Here is a 14,597-nt window from a genome sequence, read left to right as displayed (position 1 = left end):
AAGGATTCCACCCGTAGTTTTAGAGTGAGCATGGCACCTTGTTTTTGGTCTTGTGGTCTCTAGAACTGTAAAATAGTAATTCCTTTGTGTGTGTGTGTGCGTGTGTGTGTTTTGTTTAGAGACAGGGTCTTGCTCTGTTGCCCAGGTTGGAGTGCAGGGGTGGGATCATAACTCACTGCACTTCTATTTTTGAGACAGAGTTTCGCTTTTGTTGCCAAGGCTAGAATGCAATAGCACGATTTCGGCTCACTGCAACCACTGCCTCCCGGGTTCAAGTGATTATCCTGCCTCAGCCTCCCGAGTAGCTGGGATTATAGATGCACACCACCACGCCCAGGTACTTTTTGTGTTTTTGGTAGAGACCAGGTTTCGCCACGTTGGCCAGGCTGGTCTTGAACTCCTAACCTCAGGTGATCCACCTACCGTGGCCTCCCAAAGTGCTGGGATTGCAGTCATGATTCCGCAGGCCCAATTTGAACTCCTGGCTGAAGCAGTCCTCCTGCCTCGGCCTCCCAAGTAGCTGGGACTACAGGTGCATGCCACCATGCCTAATTTTTCTATTTTTTAGTTTTGTAGAGATGGGGCCTTGTCATGTTGCCCAGGCTGGACTTGAACTCTTGGCCTCAAGTTAGCCTTTTGCCTTGGCCTTCCAAAGCACTGCAATTATAGGCATAAGCCACCACTGCCTCCAGCCTAAATTTCTGTTGTTTTTAGTCACGTGATTTGTGGCACTTGGTTATGGCAGCTGTAAGAAACAAATACATCATTTTTCTACCTTGTGGTGTCTTTGTTCAGAGGCAATCAATGTTAATACTTCTCATGGTCATATATATATTTTAAATTTAAAAATCAACCTGTTAGTTAGTTTTGTTTTGTTTTTGTTTTTTTGAGTCTCGCTCTGTCACCCAGGCTGGAGTGCAGTGGCTCGATCTCGGCTCACTGCAATCTCTGCCTCCTCGGTTCAAGCAATTCTCTTCCTCAGCCTCCCGAGTACCTGGGATTACAGGCACCCGCCACCACGCCTGGCTAGTTTTTTTGTATTTTTAGTAGAGACAGGGTTTCACTATCTTAGCCTGGCTGGTCTTAAACTCCTGACCTCATGATCTTCCTGCCTTGGTCTCCTAAAGTGCTGGGATTACAGGCATGAGCCACCGTGCCGGCCTAGATTTTTGAATAGATAATATATTCACATGGGTCAAAAATGAAAATATACAAAACATTATACAGTCAAAAGTCTCTCTTAGTCCATCATTTATCTGCCGATTTATTTATTTATAGAGACACAGTCTCGCTTTGTCTCCCAGGCTGGAGTGCAGTGGTGTAATTACAGCTCATTAAATCTCAGTTTCAAGTGATCCTCCTACCTCAGCCTCTGGAGTAGCTGGGACCACAGGCGTGTGCCACCATGCACAGCTAATTTTTGTATTTTTTCTAGATACAGGGTTTCACCATGGTGGCCAGGCTGGTCTCGAACTCCTGACTTCAAGCAATTCTCCTGCCTTGGCCTCCCAATGTGCTGGGATTACAGGCATCAGCCACCACGCCCGGCCTTACTGTAACTTTTTTACTACACAAACTAAAAAAGCTTTTTTAACCTTTTGGTCCCTTTGTAATAATACTTAGCTTAAAAAACATATTGTACAGCTGTACAGTATCCTTATTCTGTAAGCTTTTTTATATTTTTATAATTACTTTTTTTTTTTTTACCTTTTAAAACATTGTTAAAAACCTTGATACACAAACACACACATCCCAGGTCTACACAGGGTCAGGATCATCAATATCAGTATCTTCTGCCTCCACATCTTGCCCCACTGGAAGGTTTTCAGGGGAGCTGTCATCTTTTGTGGTAACAATCTCGTCTGGAATCCCTCCTGAAAGACCTGCCTGGGCTGTTCCACAGTTGCCTTTTAAAAATATAAGGAGAAAGGTACACTCTAAAATGACGATAAAAAGTATGGTACAGTAACTACATAAACCAGTAGTATAGTCATTTATTATCACTATGGAGTGTTATGAGTCATACGTACAATTGTGTGTGCTCTACTTTCATATGACTGGCAGTCAGGTAGGTTTGTTTACACCAGCATCACCACAAACACATGAGTAATGCATTGCACTAAGACATTGCAATGGCGGCAACGTCACCAGGCAATAGGAATTTTTCAGCTCCATTATAATCTTATGGGACCACCATGGTATACACAATCTGTCATTGACTGAGTGTCATTTTGTGTCACATGATTGTACATGTTACAGATTTTTATCTTCCTCTTCGTAATAGAAATCTATTATACACATTGTTCTTCACATTGTCTTTTTTTTTTTTTTTTTTTTTTTTGAGTCTTTCTCTGTCACTCAGGCTGGAGTGCAGTGGCACAATTTCCGCTCCCTGCAACCTCCACCTCCCGGGTTCAAGCGATTCTCCTGCCTCAGCTTCCCGAATAACTGGGACTACAGGCACCCACCACCATGCCCAGCTAATTTTTGTATTTTTAGTAGAGATGGGGTTTCACCATGTTGGCCAGGATGGTCTTGATCTTTTGACCTCATGATCTGCCCGCCTCAGCCTCCCAAAGTGCTGGGATTACAAGCGTGAGCCACCGCACCCAGCCGCCTTGTCTTTTTTTTTTTTTTTCCCCCTTATAGAAAAAGTATTTTTCCGTCATTTTCTGTTCAAAATTTCTCTAGCATGGAAACTGATGAATATAGTTTCTGCTTCATGGTTAATGAGAAAGGAAAGTGAGGCCTTCGTCAAGATCACCGTCCATCTCAGACTCAGAATTAGGCTTACTTTCTAGGTGTCTATACTTAGGGGGTCATAAATTGTAGAAGAAATTCGCCAGCCAAGGCTGGGAATGCCTAGAGCACTGTTTCTTGTGTGGGAAGATTCATGGAAACAGATTGATGGAAACCAGGGTGGCCTGAGACTGAAGCTTCCAAGCCCAAGTAACCTCCTGGGGTTGGTGGAAAAGGGAAAAGGGAAAAGGGTGAGTGTGAATGGGCTGGCCTTTTGTGTCTCCATGATACCGAGGAGTCTTTATGGTCCAGTGGGGTGCTCAGAGGGAGATGGACATCCTGATGTCTGATAACCATGCAATTCTGGTGGGCTAGAGGTTTTCTGATTTATGGAGGAATGGTTCAAGAGAGCATGAGGTTTAATTAAAAGCACTGGCTTTGAAGCTGGTTGTTTGGATTGGAATTCCTGTTAGCAGCTGGGTGACTTGCCCTTGGTACTAAACCTCTCTGTATTTCAGATTCATCATCTGCAAAACGAGGATTGTGATGAGGAGTGAAGGAAATCATTTGCTTGAGTGTGAACAGCCTGTCTGGCACTTTAATGTTACGATGGTGATGAGAAGAGGAAGGTGAGGCCGGAGATGATGGATTGAGGCCCTTGGCAGTGCTGCAGGATGAACTTAGAGAACCACTGCCTTAGGTTGGGCTAAGCAGGGATTTTGTTTTTTCTTCTTTTTCTGAATGGGTTAGCCTGACCTCCTTCAGCAGAGGCTGGTGGGAACTGGGGATGCGTAAGATGAAAATACACCGGCCGACGGGAATTTATGTTCATTTTGACCTCAATTAACTTATAAAACATATAAGAAATTATATGCAAATAAGTACCAATTATTTTCTGTCAGGATCTTGTGTCATTTTTTTTGCAGTCTTGGCATCTACATTATGCCGGGTCACTTGATCCTCAATGTCCCACGCTGGGCCATCACCCCCAATTCATTTTGTACCCACCAATTTCCTGACAGCATTGCCAGTTTCAGACTCTCTTTCTCTTTATTCTTTGTTCAGATCCTGACTGACCTTGTAAACTTTTTTATTGCCTAGAACTGGTGAGACAGCACTTCACAAATTAATAAAAATGTTGCCTTTTAATATATCAGCGAAATGACTGGAGAGCTGTTGAATTCGTAATATGTATTCTTAGAGATTTTCAAAGCATCTCCTAGGGTTTCAGTGCACAATCCCTATGAAAGCTAAATGTGATTGGAGTACAACCCCTCAAAAATCCTTACCTAACAGTTCTCCTTGGATCTCTATTAGGACAAGAGCTCTCCTCCAAATTCAGGTATTTGGAAAAATCAACGTGAGCAAAGAACTCTAGAAGCACAAGCAACGTTTCATTTGTCTGCTCCTCCAACAACTGTTCACAGATATCTACTGTGTGCCAGGGGTCTCAACAATGAGCTATATGAAGAAAAAGCTACTGGCATCTCCAATAAATAGAATATATTAAAATAATATATTGTTAAATGAGCATACACTTATTTGAATCAGTGTTTTACGTTGTCAGTGTAGCATGCTTCTGTCCCATTCAAGGTCATAGTTATTAACACCACTGCTCCTAAGGCATGGAGAAATGGAGGCATTTTTATGTCAAATTCATCTTATGAGATGAGAGCATCTCTGAATTGGGTAGCAGAGACAACCTAAATAAAAGTTGAGCCAAGAAGCCTCTTTTCTGAATAAGAATGTTGAGCCTCCTCTTGGTCAATAATGTTGAATCAAGAAGAAACTGAGGCTGGCAGCAACCCTTAGCCAACTGATGAAGGCTGAGGGGGTCTCATGTACTTCCAGGGACAATCTACCTATAGGAAGTAAGTATTCCTGGGTAAGTCGCTCAGTGAAGTTGGTCTCAGCTAAAACTATATAATCATCCAGCTTGTAATTCTTCATCAATGCCACAAGAATAAAATGGATTTTCTTAAAAAACTTTTAAAAAGTCAAGATATTGATGTTGAAAAGATTCTTTAGGCTGGTAATCTTTTGTGAAAAGGAAATGAATTTAATCCTCCCTTCGACGTTCTTTTTTTTTTTTTTTTTCCTGAGACGGAGTCTCGCTCTGTCGCCCAGGCTGAAGTGCAGTGGTGCCATCTCGGCTCACTGCAAGCTCCGCCTCCCAGGTTCACGCCATTCTCCTGCCTCAGCCTCCCGAGTAGCTGGGACTACAGGCGCCCGCCACCACTCCCGGCTTATTTTTTGTATCTTCTAGTAGAGACAGGGTTTCACTGTGTTAGCCAGGATGGTCTCGATCTCCTGACCTCATGATCCGCCCGCCTCTGCCTCCCGAAGTGCTGGGATTACAGGTGTGAGCCACTGCGCCCGGCCCCTCTTTGACATTCTTAGTGGGCCATTACTGACTTGCAATCTCATCTTCTTTTTCTTCTGTCCACAGGATTTTTTTTCTCCCTGTGTTGACTCTTCTAAAATTTTGCCAATGAATGATGTCAAATCAGCTGATCTAAAATGTTCAGAACGTCATCTTTGGTAAAAACCTGAACTACGTTTTGATCTGAGCTTGCAGAATCTCATGTAATTTGCAGTACTCTTCAAAGGTTGCCACCTGACCTTCTGATGGAAATTTGTTGTCTTCTTGTTTCATCCTTGCAACTGACTTTCTTTTCTCTTTTTTTTTTTTTTTTTTTTGAGACAGAGTTTCGCTCTTGTTGCCCAGGCTGGAGTGCAATGGCGCGATCTCAGCTCACCGCAGCCTCCGCCTCCGGGGTACAAGTGATTCTCCTGCCTCAGTCTCCTGAGTAGCTGGGATTACAGGCATGCACCACCACACCCAGCTAATTTTGTATTTTTAGTAGAGACAGGATTTCTCCATGTTGGTCAGGCTGGTATTGAACTCCTGACCTCAGGTGATTCACCTGCCTCAGCCTTCCAAAGTGCTGGGATTACAGGCATGAGCCACCGTACCTGGCCACGACTTTCTTTTTTTAAGCCACAAAGCAAATCTCAATGTTTTCCTTGTAAAGAATACTTTTGACCACAAATGTCGCTCTTTGGGGTATGACAGCAGTAACTACTTTGAAAAACCACCAAATACACTAGAAAGATGGTGGAGCAAGAGCAAAGAAAAATTCCTTTGGTTCCAGAAAATCTCCTGAAAAAGGGGAAGGCTTATTGAGCCCTCAAAGCCATTCAGGCAAATCAGGCACTTTTGGCAAAGGATGAGCAGAGGAAAGAAAAAGGGCTCAGGTTTAAGTGGCTGGAATTTTTTCTAGATGATTCCTGGTGGCAGAAACATGACAAGGTGCACCTCAGACAACTAGAAGTGAAACCTCATGCCTTGGAATTGCCAGATAAACATTCCTTGGCCTTGCCCTTCCTTCCTTTCTTCCTTCCTTCCTTTCCTCCCTCCTTCTCTCCCTCCCTTCTTCCTTCTTTCCTTCCCTCCCTTCCTTCCCTCCCTCCCTCCCTTCTTTCCCTCCCTCCCTCCCTTCTTCCTTCCTTCCTTCCTTCCTTCCTTCCTTCCTTCCTTCCTTCCTTCCTTCCTTCCTTCCTTCCTTCCCTCCCTCCCTCCCTCCTTCCTTCCGAGTCTCACTCTGTTGCCCAGGCTGGAGTGCAGTGGCGCGATCTCAGCTCATTGCAACCTCTGTCTCCTGGGTTCAGGCGATTCTCCTGCCTCAGCCTCCCCAGTAGCTGGGATTACAGGCACACACCACCACGCCTGGCTAATTTTTGTATTTTTAGTAGAGATGGGGTTTCGCCATGTTGGCCAGGCTGGTCTCAAACTCCCTATCTCAGGTGATCCTCCTGCCTTGGCCTCCCAAAGTGCTGAAATTACAGGCTCCTTGGCCTTTGTTGTACTCATTGAAAAGATTAATGGTGTGAGTTTACTGGTGCAGAGAACCATTGCAAGGCTTTGCCTGAAGAAAATTTTTAGTGATGTCTCTGTAAAAGTCACTCCCCATAACTTAAAAATGCTTCATATGTGACCTTATGTGATCCAGGGATTTCCACCTGGGAAGTTTGTCTGGGAACTCATTTTGAAATGTCGACAAGCCACAGTCGAAAATAAGACCATCCCTCTGACCGACAGCACAGTGATTGAGGAGTACCTGGGGAAGTTTGGTGTCATTTGCTTGGAAGACCTCATTCATGAAATTGCCCTCCCCGGAAGTATTTCCAGGAGATCTCATGGTCCTTGCACCCTTTCCACCTCTCAGTGGCCTGTCACACTGCCAAGAATAGAGTGGGCTTCCTCAGAGAGATGGGCTTACCTGGCTATCAGGGTGAATGCATCAATCAGCTCATCCACCAGCTGAACTAGAGCCAGAATATCTGAAAGCACAGTGCAGGGGAAGCACGTGTTTTTGTTTTTTTGGGAATTACTATGAAGTATCTTCGGAGAAGATTATTTCCTGTTTTACCTTCAAAAACAGAAAGGAAAATTCAAAGAAAAGACAGTAGGTTATGTTCATGGCAAGCACCTCTCATCACAGTCCAGTTCCAAGGAAAAATTCCAATATTTTCCACATTGGCTGCCACCTCGTCTGAAATCAGCACATGCCATGGAGGAAGGAGTCCTGCTTTGTCGTATCTTCTATCTTAGGGTTTAATTGTTGCTGAATGAGTAACTCAAGCATTTGTACAGGCTCCCTAAGACTCCTGTAGCAATGGACCAAGCCCAGGGACATAATTGAATCTGGAGATTTCTGGGGCCTTGTTTTGAAAAGACTTGAAATACATGTAGGAAGAAAGGCACAAAAGTTCAGTTGTCTCTGCTGTGGGAAAAAACAAAACAAAACAAAAAAACCCCACACCAGGTATGGGGGTTTTAGGATCTACCAATAACTCATTATCTTAAAGGTTAAGAGCCTTGATCTAAAAATCACTGGAAAAATGAGATCAAGGAACCAGTAAAATGGGCCAGATTCTTTCACTGTGAATATGAACTTTCAATGTCCCACTGAAACATGAGATATTTCCTGGCTCTTCCTCTTCAGGTTCTAAAAGATATAAAGTCGTTAGCCTGCAGAAGGTAATCTAAAAGCCTGAACCATTGAAGAATAGTCCTTGAAGTAGCCTCCTGCCTTAAAACACAGATCCCAGCTATCAATTAAGTCTTTATTCTGCACTTGAGCCTTCACTGGCAGAACTGTGTCACACTCTTGTAGGCACCTAATAGTCCCATAGATTTTTTTTTTTTTTTTAAATAAACATAGAAATTGACCTTTCTGGTCATAAAGCTTGAAACTTAATTTGTTTTATCTGAGTTCCTTTCTCAGGAAAGGATTCCCAGGCTTCTCAAAGAAAGTATCAAAGAATTGAAACTCACCAGATCACCACAATGAGATGCCAGACCCCTCATTTATCATGATTGCTTCCTTGCCCCTCCCTAGTTCTTGTTTTCTTACACATTGTAACATTTCTTCCCTCCTACATAAATCCCTAGTTTTAGTAGTTTTAGTTGGTCAAGGAAATGGGTTTGAGACAGTTCTCCCATCTCCTTGGCTGCAGCACCCAATTAAAGCTTTTTTCCTGGCAATACTAGCCTCTCCACCATTGGCTTTCTGTGCGGGGGAGCAATAGGGGTTTTGGTAACACGAAGAAGAAAACTTCCCAAGTGTATTGTTATAGGACTGAGTACCATGGGAGAAATGGAAATGATAGACATTATCCCTGGATGAATCAGAAATGACATGAATCACATCGCCAAGACCTGTTGGAGAAGTTTGGGATCATGACAGATGAACTACTCAGAGCCTTGGGAAACATAGATAGACGATGATGAGCCCAATTTATCCACCTCTGGCAGAGGGCGATGGGGTTGTTACAACTTGTGCTGACAAAGAGGAAAAGTCTCCCCTCATCCGCCCCTCGGTGATGGGATGAAATTATAGAAGCTGTTGTTTTACATGGGGATGTCTGTGTGGCGGAAGCATTGCAAACCCCCACAGCATGTCTGTTTGCTGTGCCTTTTCCTTTTCTCTTTGCTTGTGCAAACTGTGCTGGGGTTGTTTTGTTTTTTGTTTGTTTTTGTTGTTGTTGTTTTAGACAGAGTCTTGATCTGTCGCCCAGGCTGGAGTGCAGTGGCTCAATCTCGGCTCACTGCAACCTCCACCTCCCAGGTTCCAGTGATTCTCCTGCCTCAGCCTCCTGAGTAGCTGAGATTACAGGCGTACGCTGCCACGCCTAGCTAATTTTTTGTATTTCAGTAGAGACGGGGTTTCTCCGTGTTGCCCAAGCTGGTCACAAACTCCTGAGCTCAGGCAGTCCGCCTGCCTCAGCCTCCCAAAGTGCTGGGATTACAGGCGTGACCCGGCTGCAAACTGCTCATTTTAAAAGATTCCTCCAAATCCATAATCTTGTCCATGAATACTCCAGTATCTGTTGATCTTTTCCTAGTTTGATTCTAGAACTAATGATCATGGTGCCCTTCACCATGGCTCTCTGTTTTATCATCTGTGTGTCCCATCTTTTCTAGCCGGTTTGCAGTTTCTACTGGTAGAAACTATATTTGAATTTAATTTTTGCTTGTTAGGTTTTCCTTTTAGGGCCTTTCCCATAGGATGAGTGAGTTAAAGAACTAATACATGCTTGATTTTTTCTATATGTCAGCCTTGGAAATTCTATTTTCTTGATGATTTGAGACCGTCCCAACTTCCTCCCTTGAATGTTTTTTTGAGACTCTGTTAAAACAAAACAAAACTCATATCCCAGTTTTTGTTTTGTTTTGTTTTGAGACAGTCTTGATCTGACATCCAGGCTGGAGTGCAATGGAGCCAACTCAGCTCACTGCAACTTCCGCCTCCTGGGTTTATGCAATTCTTGTGCCTCAGCCTCCTGAGTAGCTGGGATTACAGGCACGTGCCACCATACTTGGCTAATTTTTTTTTAATTTTTAGTAGCGATGGGGTTTCACTATCTTGGACAAGCTGGTCTCAAACTCCTGGCTTCAAGCGATCCTCCCTCCTTGGCCTCCCAAAGTGCTGGGATTACAGACGTGAGTCATTGTGCATAGCCAAGTCCCAGTTTTTGATTCAGAAAACGTGATCATGGTGGCTTATCATAGCAATTCTCCAATATATCAATTTTTATCAAAGGATTGATTGCTGAACAATTTCCAAGTGAGTTTTAATGGCCCGTAGCTCCCCTCTTACAGCAGAGGCAAACACTGTGGTCCACACTGACCCTGGCTGTCCTAGTCAGCAAATTGTATTCTCATCATCATCTAGAAAGGTGAGTACCATGATAATTAGTTTCTAACAAGAAAAGCCTGAGGTCACCTCCCTTAAAAGAATGTGCTACTGTGTTGGTTTCTGTTGATCAGCAGGACATGCATTTTCAGTTGTTCCCAGGAATATTGTTGGGTTTTTTTTGCTGATGTGGTTTAACTTATGATCAATGACTCTTACGTCTCAAGGATGCAGCCAGAGTCTGGGGTCTGGAGCTTTGGGTGACCCCACCTTAGGGTGAGGCCCCTACTTCTCAACTGAGAATTTGACCTAATTTACACTGACCTTTGTATAAAGCAGAGGCTGCTGCTGGCTGCACAAGAGAATGTAGGAATAGGCCAATAAAGCATTTCTTCTTGGTTCAAATGTCTTGAATCCACCTGGCTGTGAAGGTAGACATGTGGATGAAGTTTTATACAATGGGTTTAATCTTGTACAAACCAGAATCCTTTTGAGAGTGAAAAGAGATACTAAAAACAATTAAAAAAAAAATTAATTGACCTACAATAGGAACAAGCTGGGACTATCCCAGGAAATATAACATTCGAAAGCTCCAAACCTTCTCTAAATAACAACTCACAGATGCATTTGCTCACAAAATTGTGCACATAAGTTTTGAGGTTTCATAGAAACCTCCTGAAACCAACTGAGGAATCCAACTGAACTGGCGAGAGGAACCAAAGACTAAAAATCCCTGATTTGAAAATTCTGTAATTTACTTTGTTCCAGAAATCTTGTTATCTGTAAACATTATAGCCTAGGCAACATAAGCTAGACTCTGTCTCTACAAAGAAATAAAAACACTGGCCGTGTGTGGTGGTGTGCACCTGCAGTCCCAGCTACTGAGGAGGCTGAGGAAGAAGGATTGCTTGAGCCTGGAGGTTGAGGCTGCAGTGAGCTCTGACAGTGCCTCTGCACTCCAGCCTGAGCAACAAAGCAAGACCCTGTCTCAAAACAGCAACAACAAAAACTTTTGTTCATCCTTTCCATGACTCAGCATTTATTTATACATTGATTGATTGGTTGATTGATTGATTGAGACACAGTCTCACTCTGTCGCCCAGGCTGGAGTGCAATGATGTGGTCAGACGTGAGTCATTGTGCATAGCCAAGTCCCAGTTTTTGATTCAGAAAACATGATCATGGTGGCTTATCATAGCATTTCTCCAATATATCAATTATAGCTCACTGCAGTGTGGAGTTGCTGGGTTCAAGCGATCCTCCTGCCTCACCCTCTCAAGCTGTTTTATTTATTTTTATTTTGTAGAGATGGGATTTCCCTATGCTATCTAGACTGGTCTCGAACTCCTGGGCTCAAGCACTCCTCCCGTCTCCAGCACTCCTCCCGTCTCCACCTCCCAAAGTGTTTGGATTACAGGTATGAGCCACCGTGCCTGGCCAACATACATTTATTGATCACCTGCTGCTTAAGCATTTTGCTGGATCATGGAAAGACAAGAATCATTAGAGTCCTTTCCCTTGAGGCACGATCCTTCTTGTTTGAAAGGCGGATAATTGCAATGCTTCACTAGGAGTATTAGTAAAGTACTGCCATGGCTTAAGGAAGAACATTCTTAATTGAATTTCTGGATTATCTTTTTGAGTCCATCTTATTTCTGGGGCTGGCAAAGGAGATGACACCTGAATTGAGTTTTGAAAGTTTAGAGATACGGGCCGGGCTCAGTGGCTCACGCCTGTAATCCCAGCACTTTGGGAGGCTGAGGCGGGCGGATCACCTGAAGTTGGGAGAAAAGTTCAAGACCCACCTGACCAACATGGAGAAACCCATCTCTACTAAAAATACAAAATTAGCCGGGCATGGTAGCGCATGCCTGTAATCCCAGCTACTTGGGAGGTTGAGGCAGGAGAATCATTTGAATCTGGGAGGCAGTGGTTGCAGTGAGCCGAGATCGCGCCATTGCATTCCAGCCTAGGCAACAAGAGCGAAATTCTGTCTCAAAAAAAAAAAAAGTTTAGAGATATGTTGCTACTGATAGAAGACTGATAAAAATGTCCAACGGGTGTGAAGCAACCAGTTCTTCGCATTTGTTCCAGATGCAGAAATGATAGTAAATCTCACAAGCTTGAAGACCAGTACCATTGCTAGGCAGCATAGGACAGGGGTTAAGAATGCAGTTTCTTTTTTCTTTTTTTTTTTTTTTTTGAGACGGAGTCTTGCTCTGTCGCCGGGCTGGAGTGCAGTGGTGCGATCTTGGCTCTCTGCAACCTGTGCCTTTCAGGTTCAAGCCATTCTCCTGCCTCAGCTTCCCAAGTAGCTGGGACTACAGGCACCCGCCATCACACCCGGCTAATTTTTTGTATTTTTTCAGTAGAGATGGGGTTTCACCATGTTAGCCAGGATAGTCTCAATCTCCTGACCTCGTGATCAGCCGGCCTTGGCCTCCGAAAGTGCTGGGATTACAGGCGTGAGCCACCGCGCCCGGCCTGCCCAGCTAATTCTTGTATTTTTAGTACAATGGGATTTCACTATGTTGGCCAGGATGGTCTTGATCTCTTGATCTCATGATCCACCCGCCTCTGCCTCCCAAAGTGCTGGGATTATAGGCATGAGCCACCACGCCTGGCCAAAATTGCAGCTTCTTAATCCAGTGACCAGGTGTAATGGTTAGTTTTATGTGTCAACTTGGTGAGACCACAGTACCTAGTTATGTAATTAAACACTAGTTTAGATGTTGTTGTGAACGTATTTTATAGGTGTATTTAACATCTGCATCAGTTGACTTTAAGTAAAGCAGATTATCTTCCATACTCTGGGTTGGCCTCACCCACTCATTTGAAGGCCTTAAGAGCAGAAACTGGGGGTTCCTGGGAAAGAACATCTGAGCCTGGGCAACATAGTGAGACCCTGTCTCTACAAAAGTTAAAAGTGAAAAAATCACCCTGGTATGGTGGCATGCACCTGTAGTCCCAGCTACTCAGGAGGCTGAGGCAGGAGGGTTGCTTGAGCCCAGGAATTCGAGGCTACTGTGAGCTGTGATGGCACCACTGTACTCCAGCCTGGGAGACACAGTAAGACCAAAGGAAGGAAGGAAGGCAGGAGAGGGGGGAGGGAGGGAGGGAGGGAAGGAAGGAAGGAAGGAAAGAAGGAAGGAAGGAAGGAAGGAGAGGGAAGGGAGGGAGGGAAGAAAGAGAGAGAGAGAGCTATAGGACTGTAGCATCAACTTCTGCCTGAATTTCTAGCTTGGTGAACTGTCTTACAAATTTCAGATTGTCAGCGTCTACAATAGCATGAGCCAATTTCTTAAAATACATCTATCTGTATCTGTTTTCTATTGGCTCTGTTTCTCTGGAGAACCCTCTGCTACATCAGGGTTGGAGATTGTGTTTGGATCCTGGATCTCAGTTCTGATTTCTGTACTTCCTAGCTGCATGACTTTAGACAAATTACTTGATGTGCCAAAATATCAATCTCTTCACATGTAAAATGAGATAATAGTAATTCCCTTACAGGGTTGCTGAGAGGATCAAATGAGCTGATGCATTTAAAGTACTTAGCAAATTCCCTAGCCTGGGTTAAGGCTTCAGAAATGTTAGCTCCGATTCTATTTTTGGTTAAACTTTTTTTTGGCCTTATTTTAATTAATCAGAGGTGTGGAGATAATACAAAATTGTGCATCCTGAGAGCCTGAGTTGTTCGGGGGGGCAGAGTGTCCTGTTGTTTTTGGAAGTGCCTTTGACCCAGCATTTTCCGTCCGCCATATGAACAGCCACAAGATGGTTCTGCAGCTGCCACTTCACTAGCAAAGTGGGTCACCCCCAGGTGGGCTGAGGAAGTGATTCTGGGAAGCACAGTCTGGACACCGGGACTGGTCACTGGGGAGCAGCAGCTGTAGATAGATTGCTGCAGTGACCCACGGCTCAGGGGACACATTAGGATTCTGTTTGAACCCACACATTGTGTAACCCAGGAAGCGAGAAGTGGTGCCCCAAACAGCACTGGACTCAGAATACATCAAGGCTACTAACCATTGGCTGTCCCTTGATTGAAATGGACTGCTTTGCAGAAGTGCCCATCTAATATGTACTGTGTTGAGCCACTCAGTATTTGTGGTGGGTCTTCTTGCTGCATTTGTTTGTGCATATGCTTGAAATGTACAGAAGGGTCTGTATGGCATAAGTTCGCTGAATGGAAAGGCCCAGTGTCCAGCCTATGATGTCAAGTGCTGTACCATTCCTGGTCATTGGAGAGATCAATGCCCCTCAGGCAAATGGAGTGGCAGGCCCCAGGTGTACATTTATACAGAGTAGAGTGATTTGGTTGGAATGGAGCCTTCGTCAGAGAGGACAGCTAGAGAGGCAGTTCAATAATGCCCCTGCACATGTGCTGGCTAATTCGCATGGCTCTGGAAGGGGTGGCTGGTTGCTTTTGACAGTGGTGATATCTATTTAACGTTGCTCAAGTATAGGTCAGTGAGCCTGTTGTTACTTGGAAAGGGAACTAGTGAAACCACAGTTTTCAGTTTTGGATGATTAGTGGAAAATCCATTTTTTTTTTTTAATACAAAAAGTTGAAATAAGGTGACTAGGTATCTACTGGTTTTTTTGTTTGTTTGTTTGTTTTTCTTTTTTTTTTTTTTTTTTTTTTTTTTTTTTTTT

At 44.0% G+C, this 14,597-nt stretch overlaps 1 pseudogene; it reads left to right on the top strand.

Annotated features, from left to right (window-relative positions):
* Nucleotides 1-5,851: 5,851 nt before the first annotated feature.
* LOC112623669 lies at nt 5,852-7,072 on the top strand (annotated as a pseudogene).
* The last annotated feature ends 7,525 nt before the right edge of the window (nt 7,073-14,597 follow it).

Source organism: Theropithecus gelada, chromosome 4 (assembly GCF_003255815.1).
Source record: "Theropithecus gelada isolate Dixy chromosome 4, Tgel_1.0, whole genome shotgun sequence".
Lineage (NCBI taxonomy): Eukaryota > Metazoa > Chordata > Mammalia > Primates > Cercopithecidae > Theropithecus > Theropithecus gelada.
The sequence above is the reverse complement of the archived record's forward strand: the minus strand, read 5'-3'. Positions and strand labels throughout refer to the sequence as shown.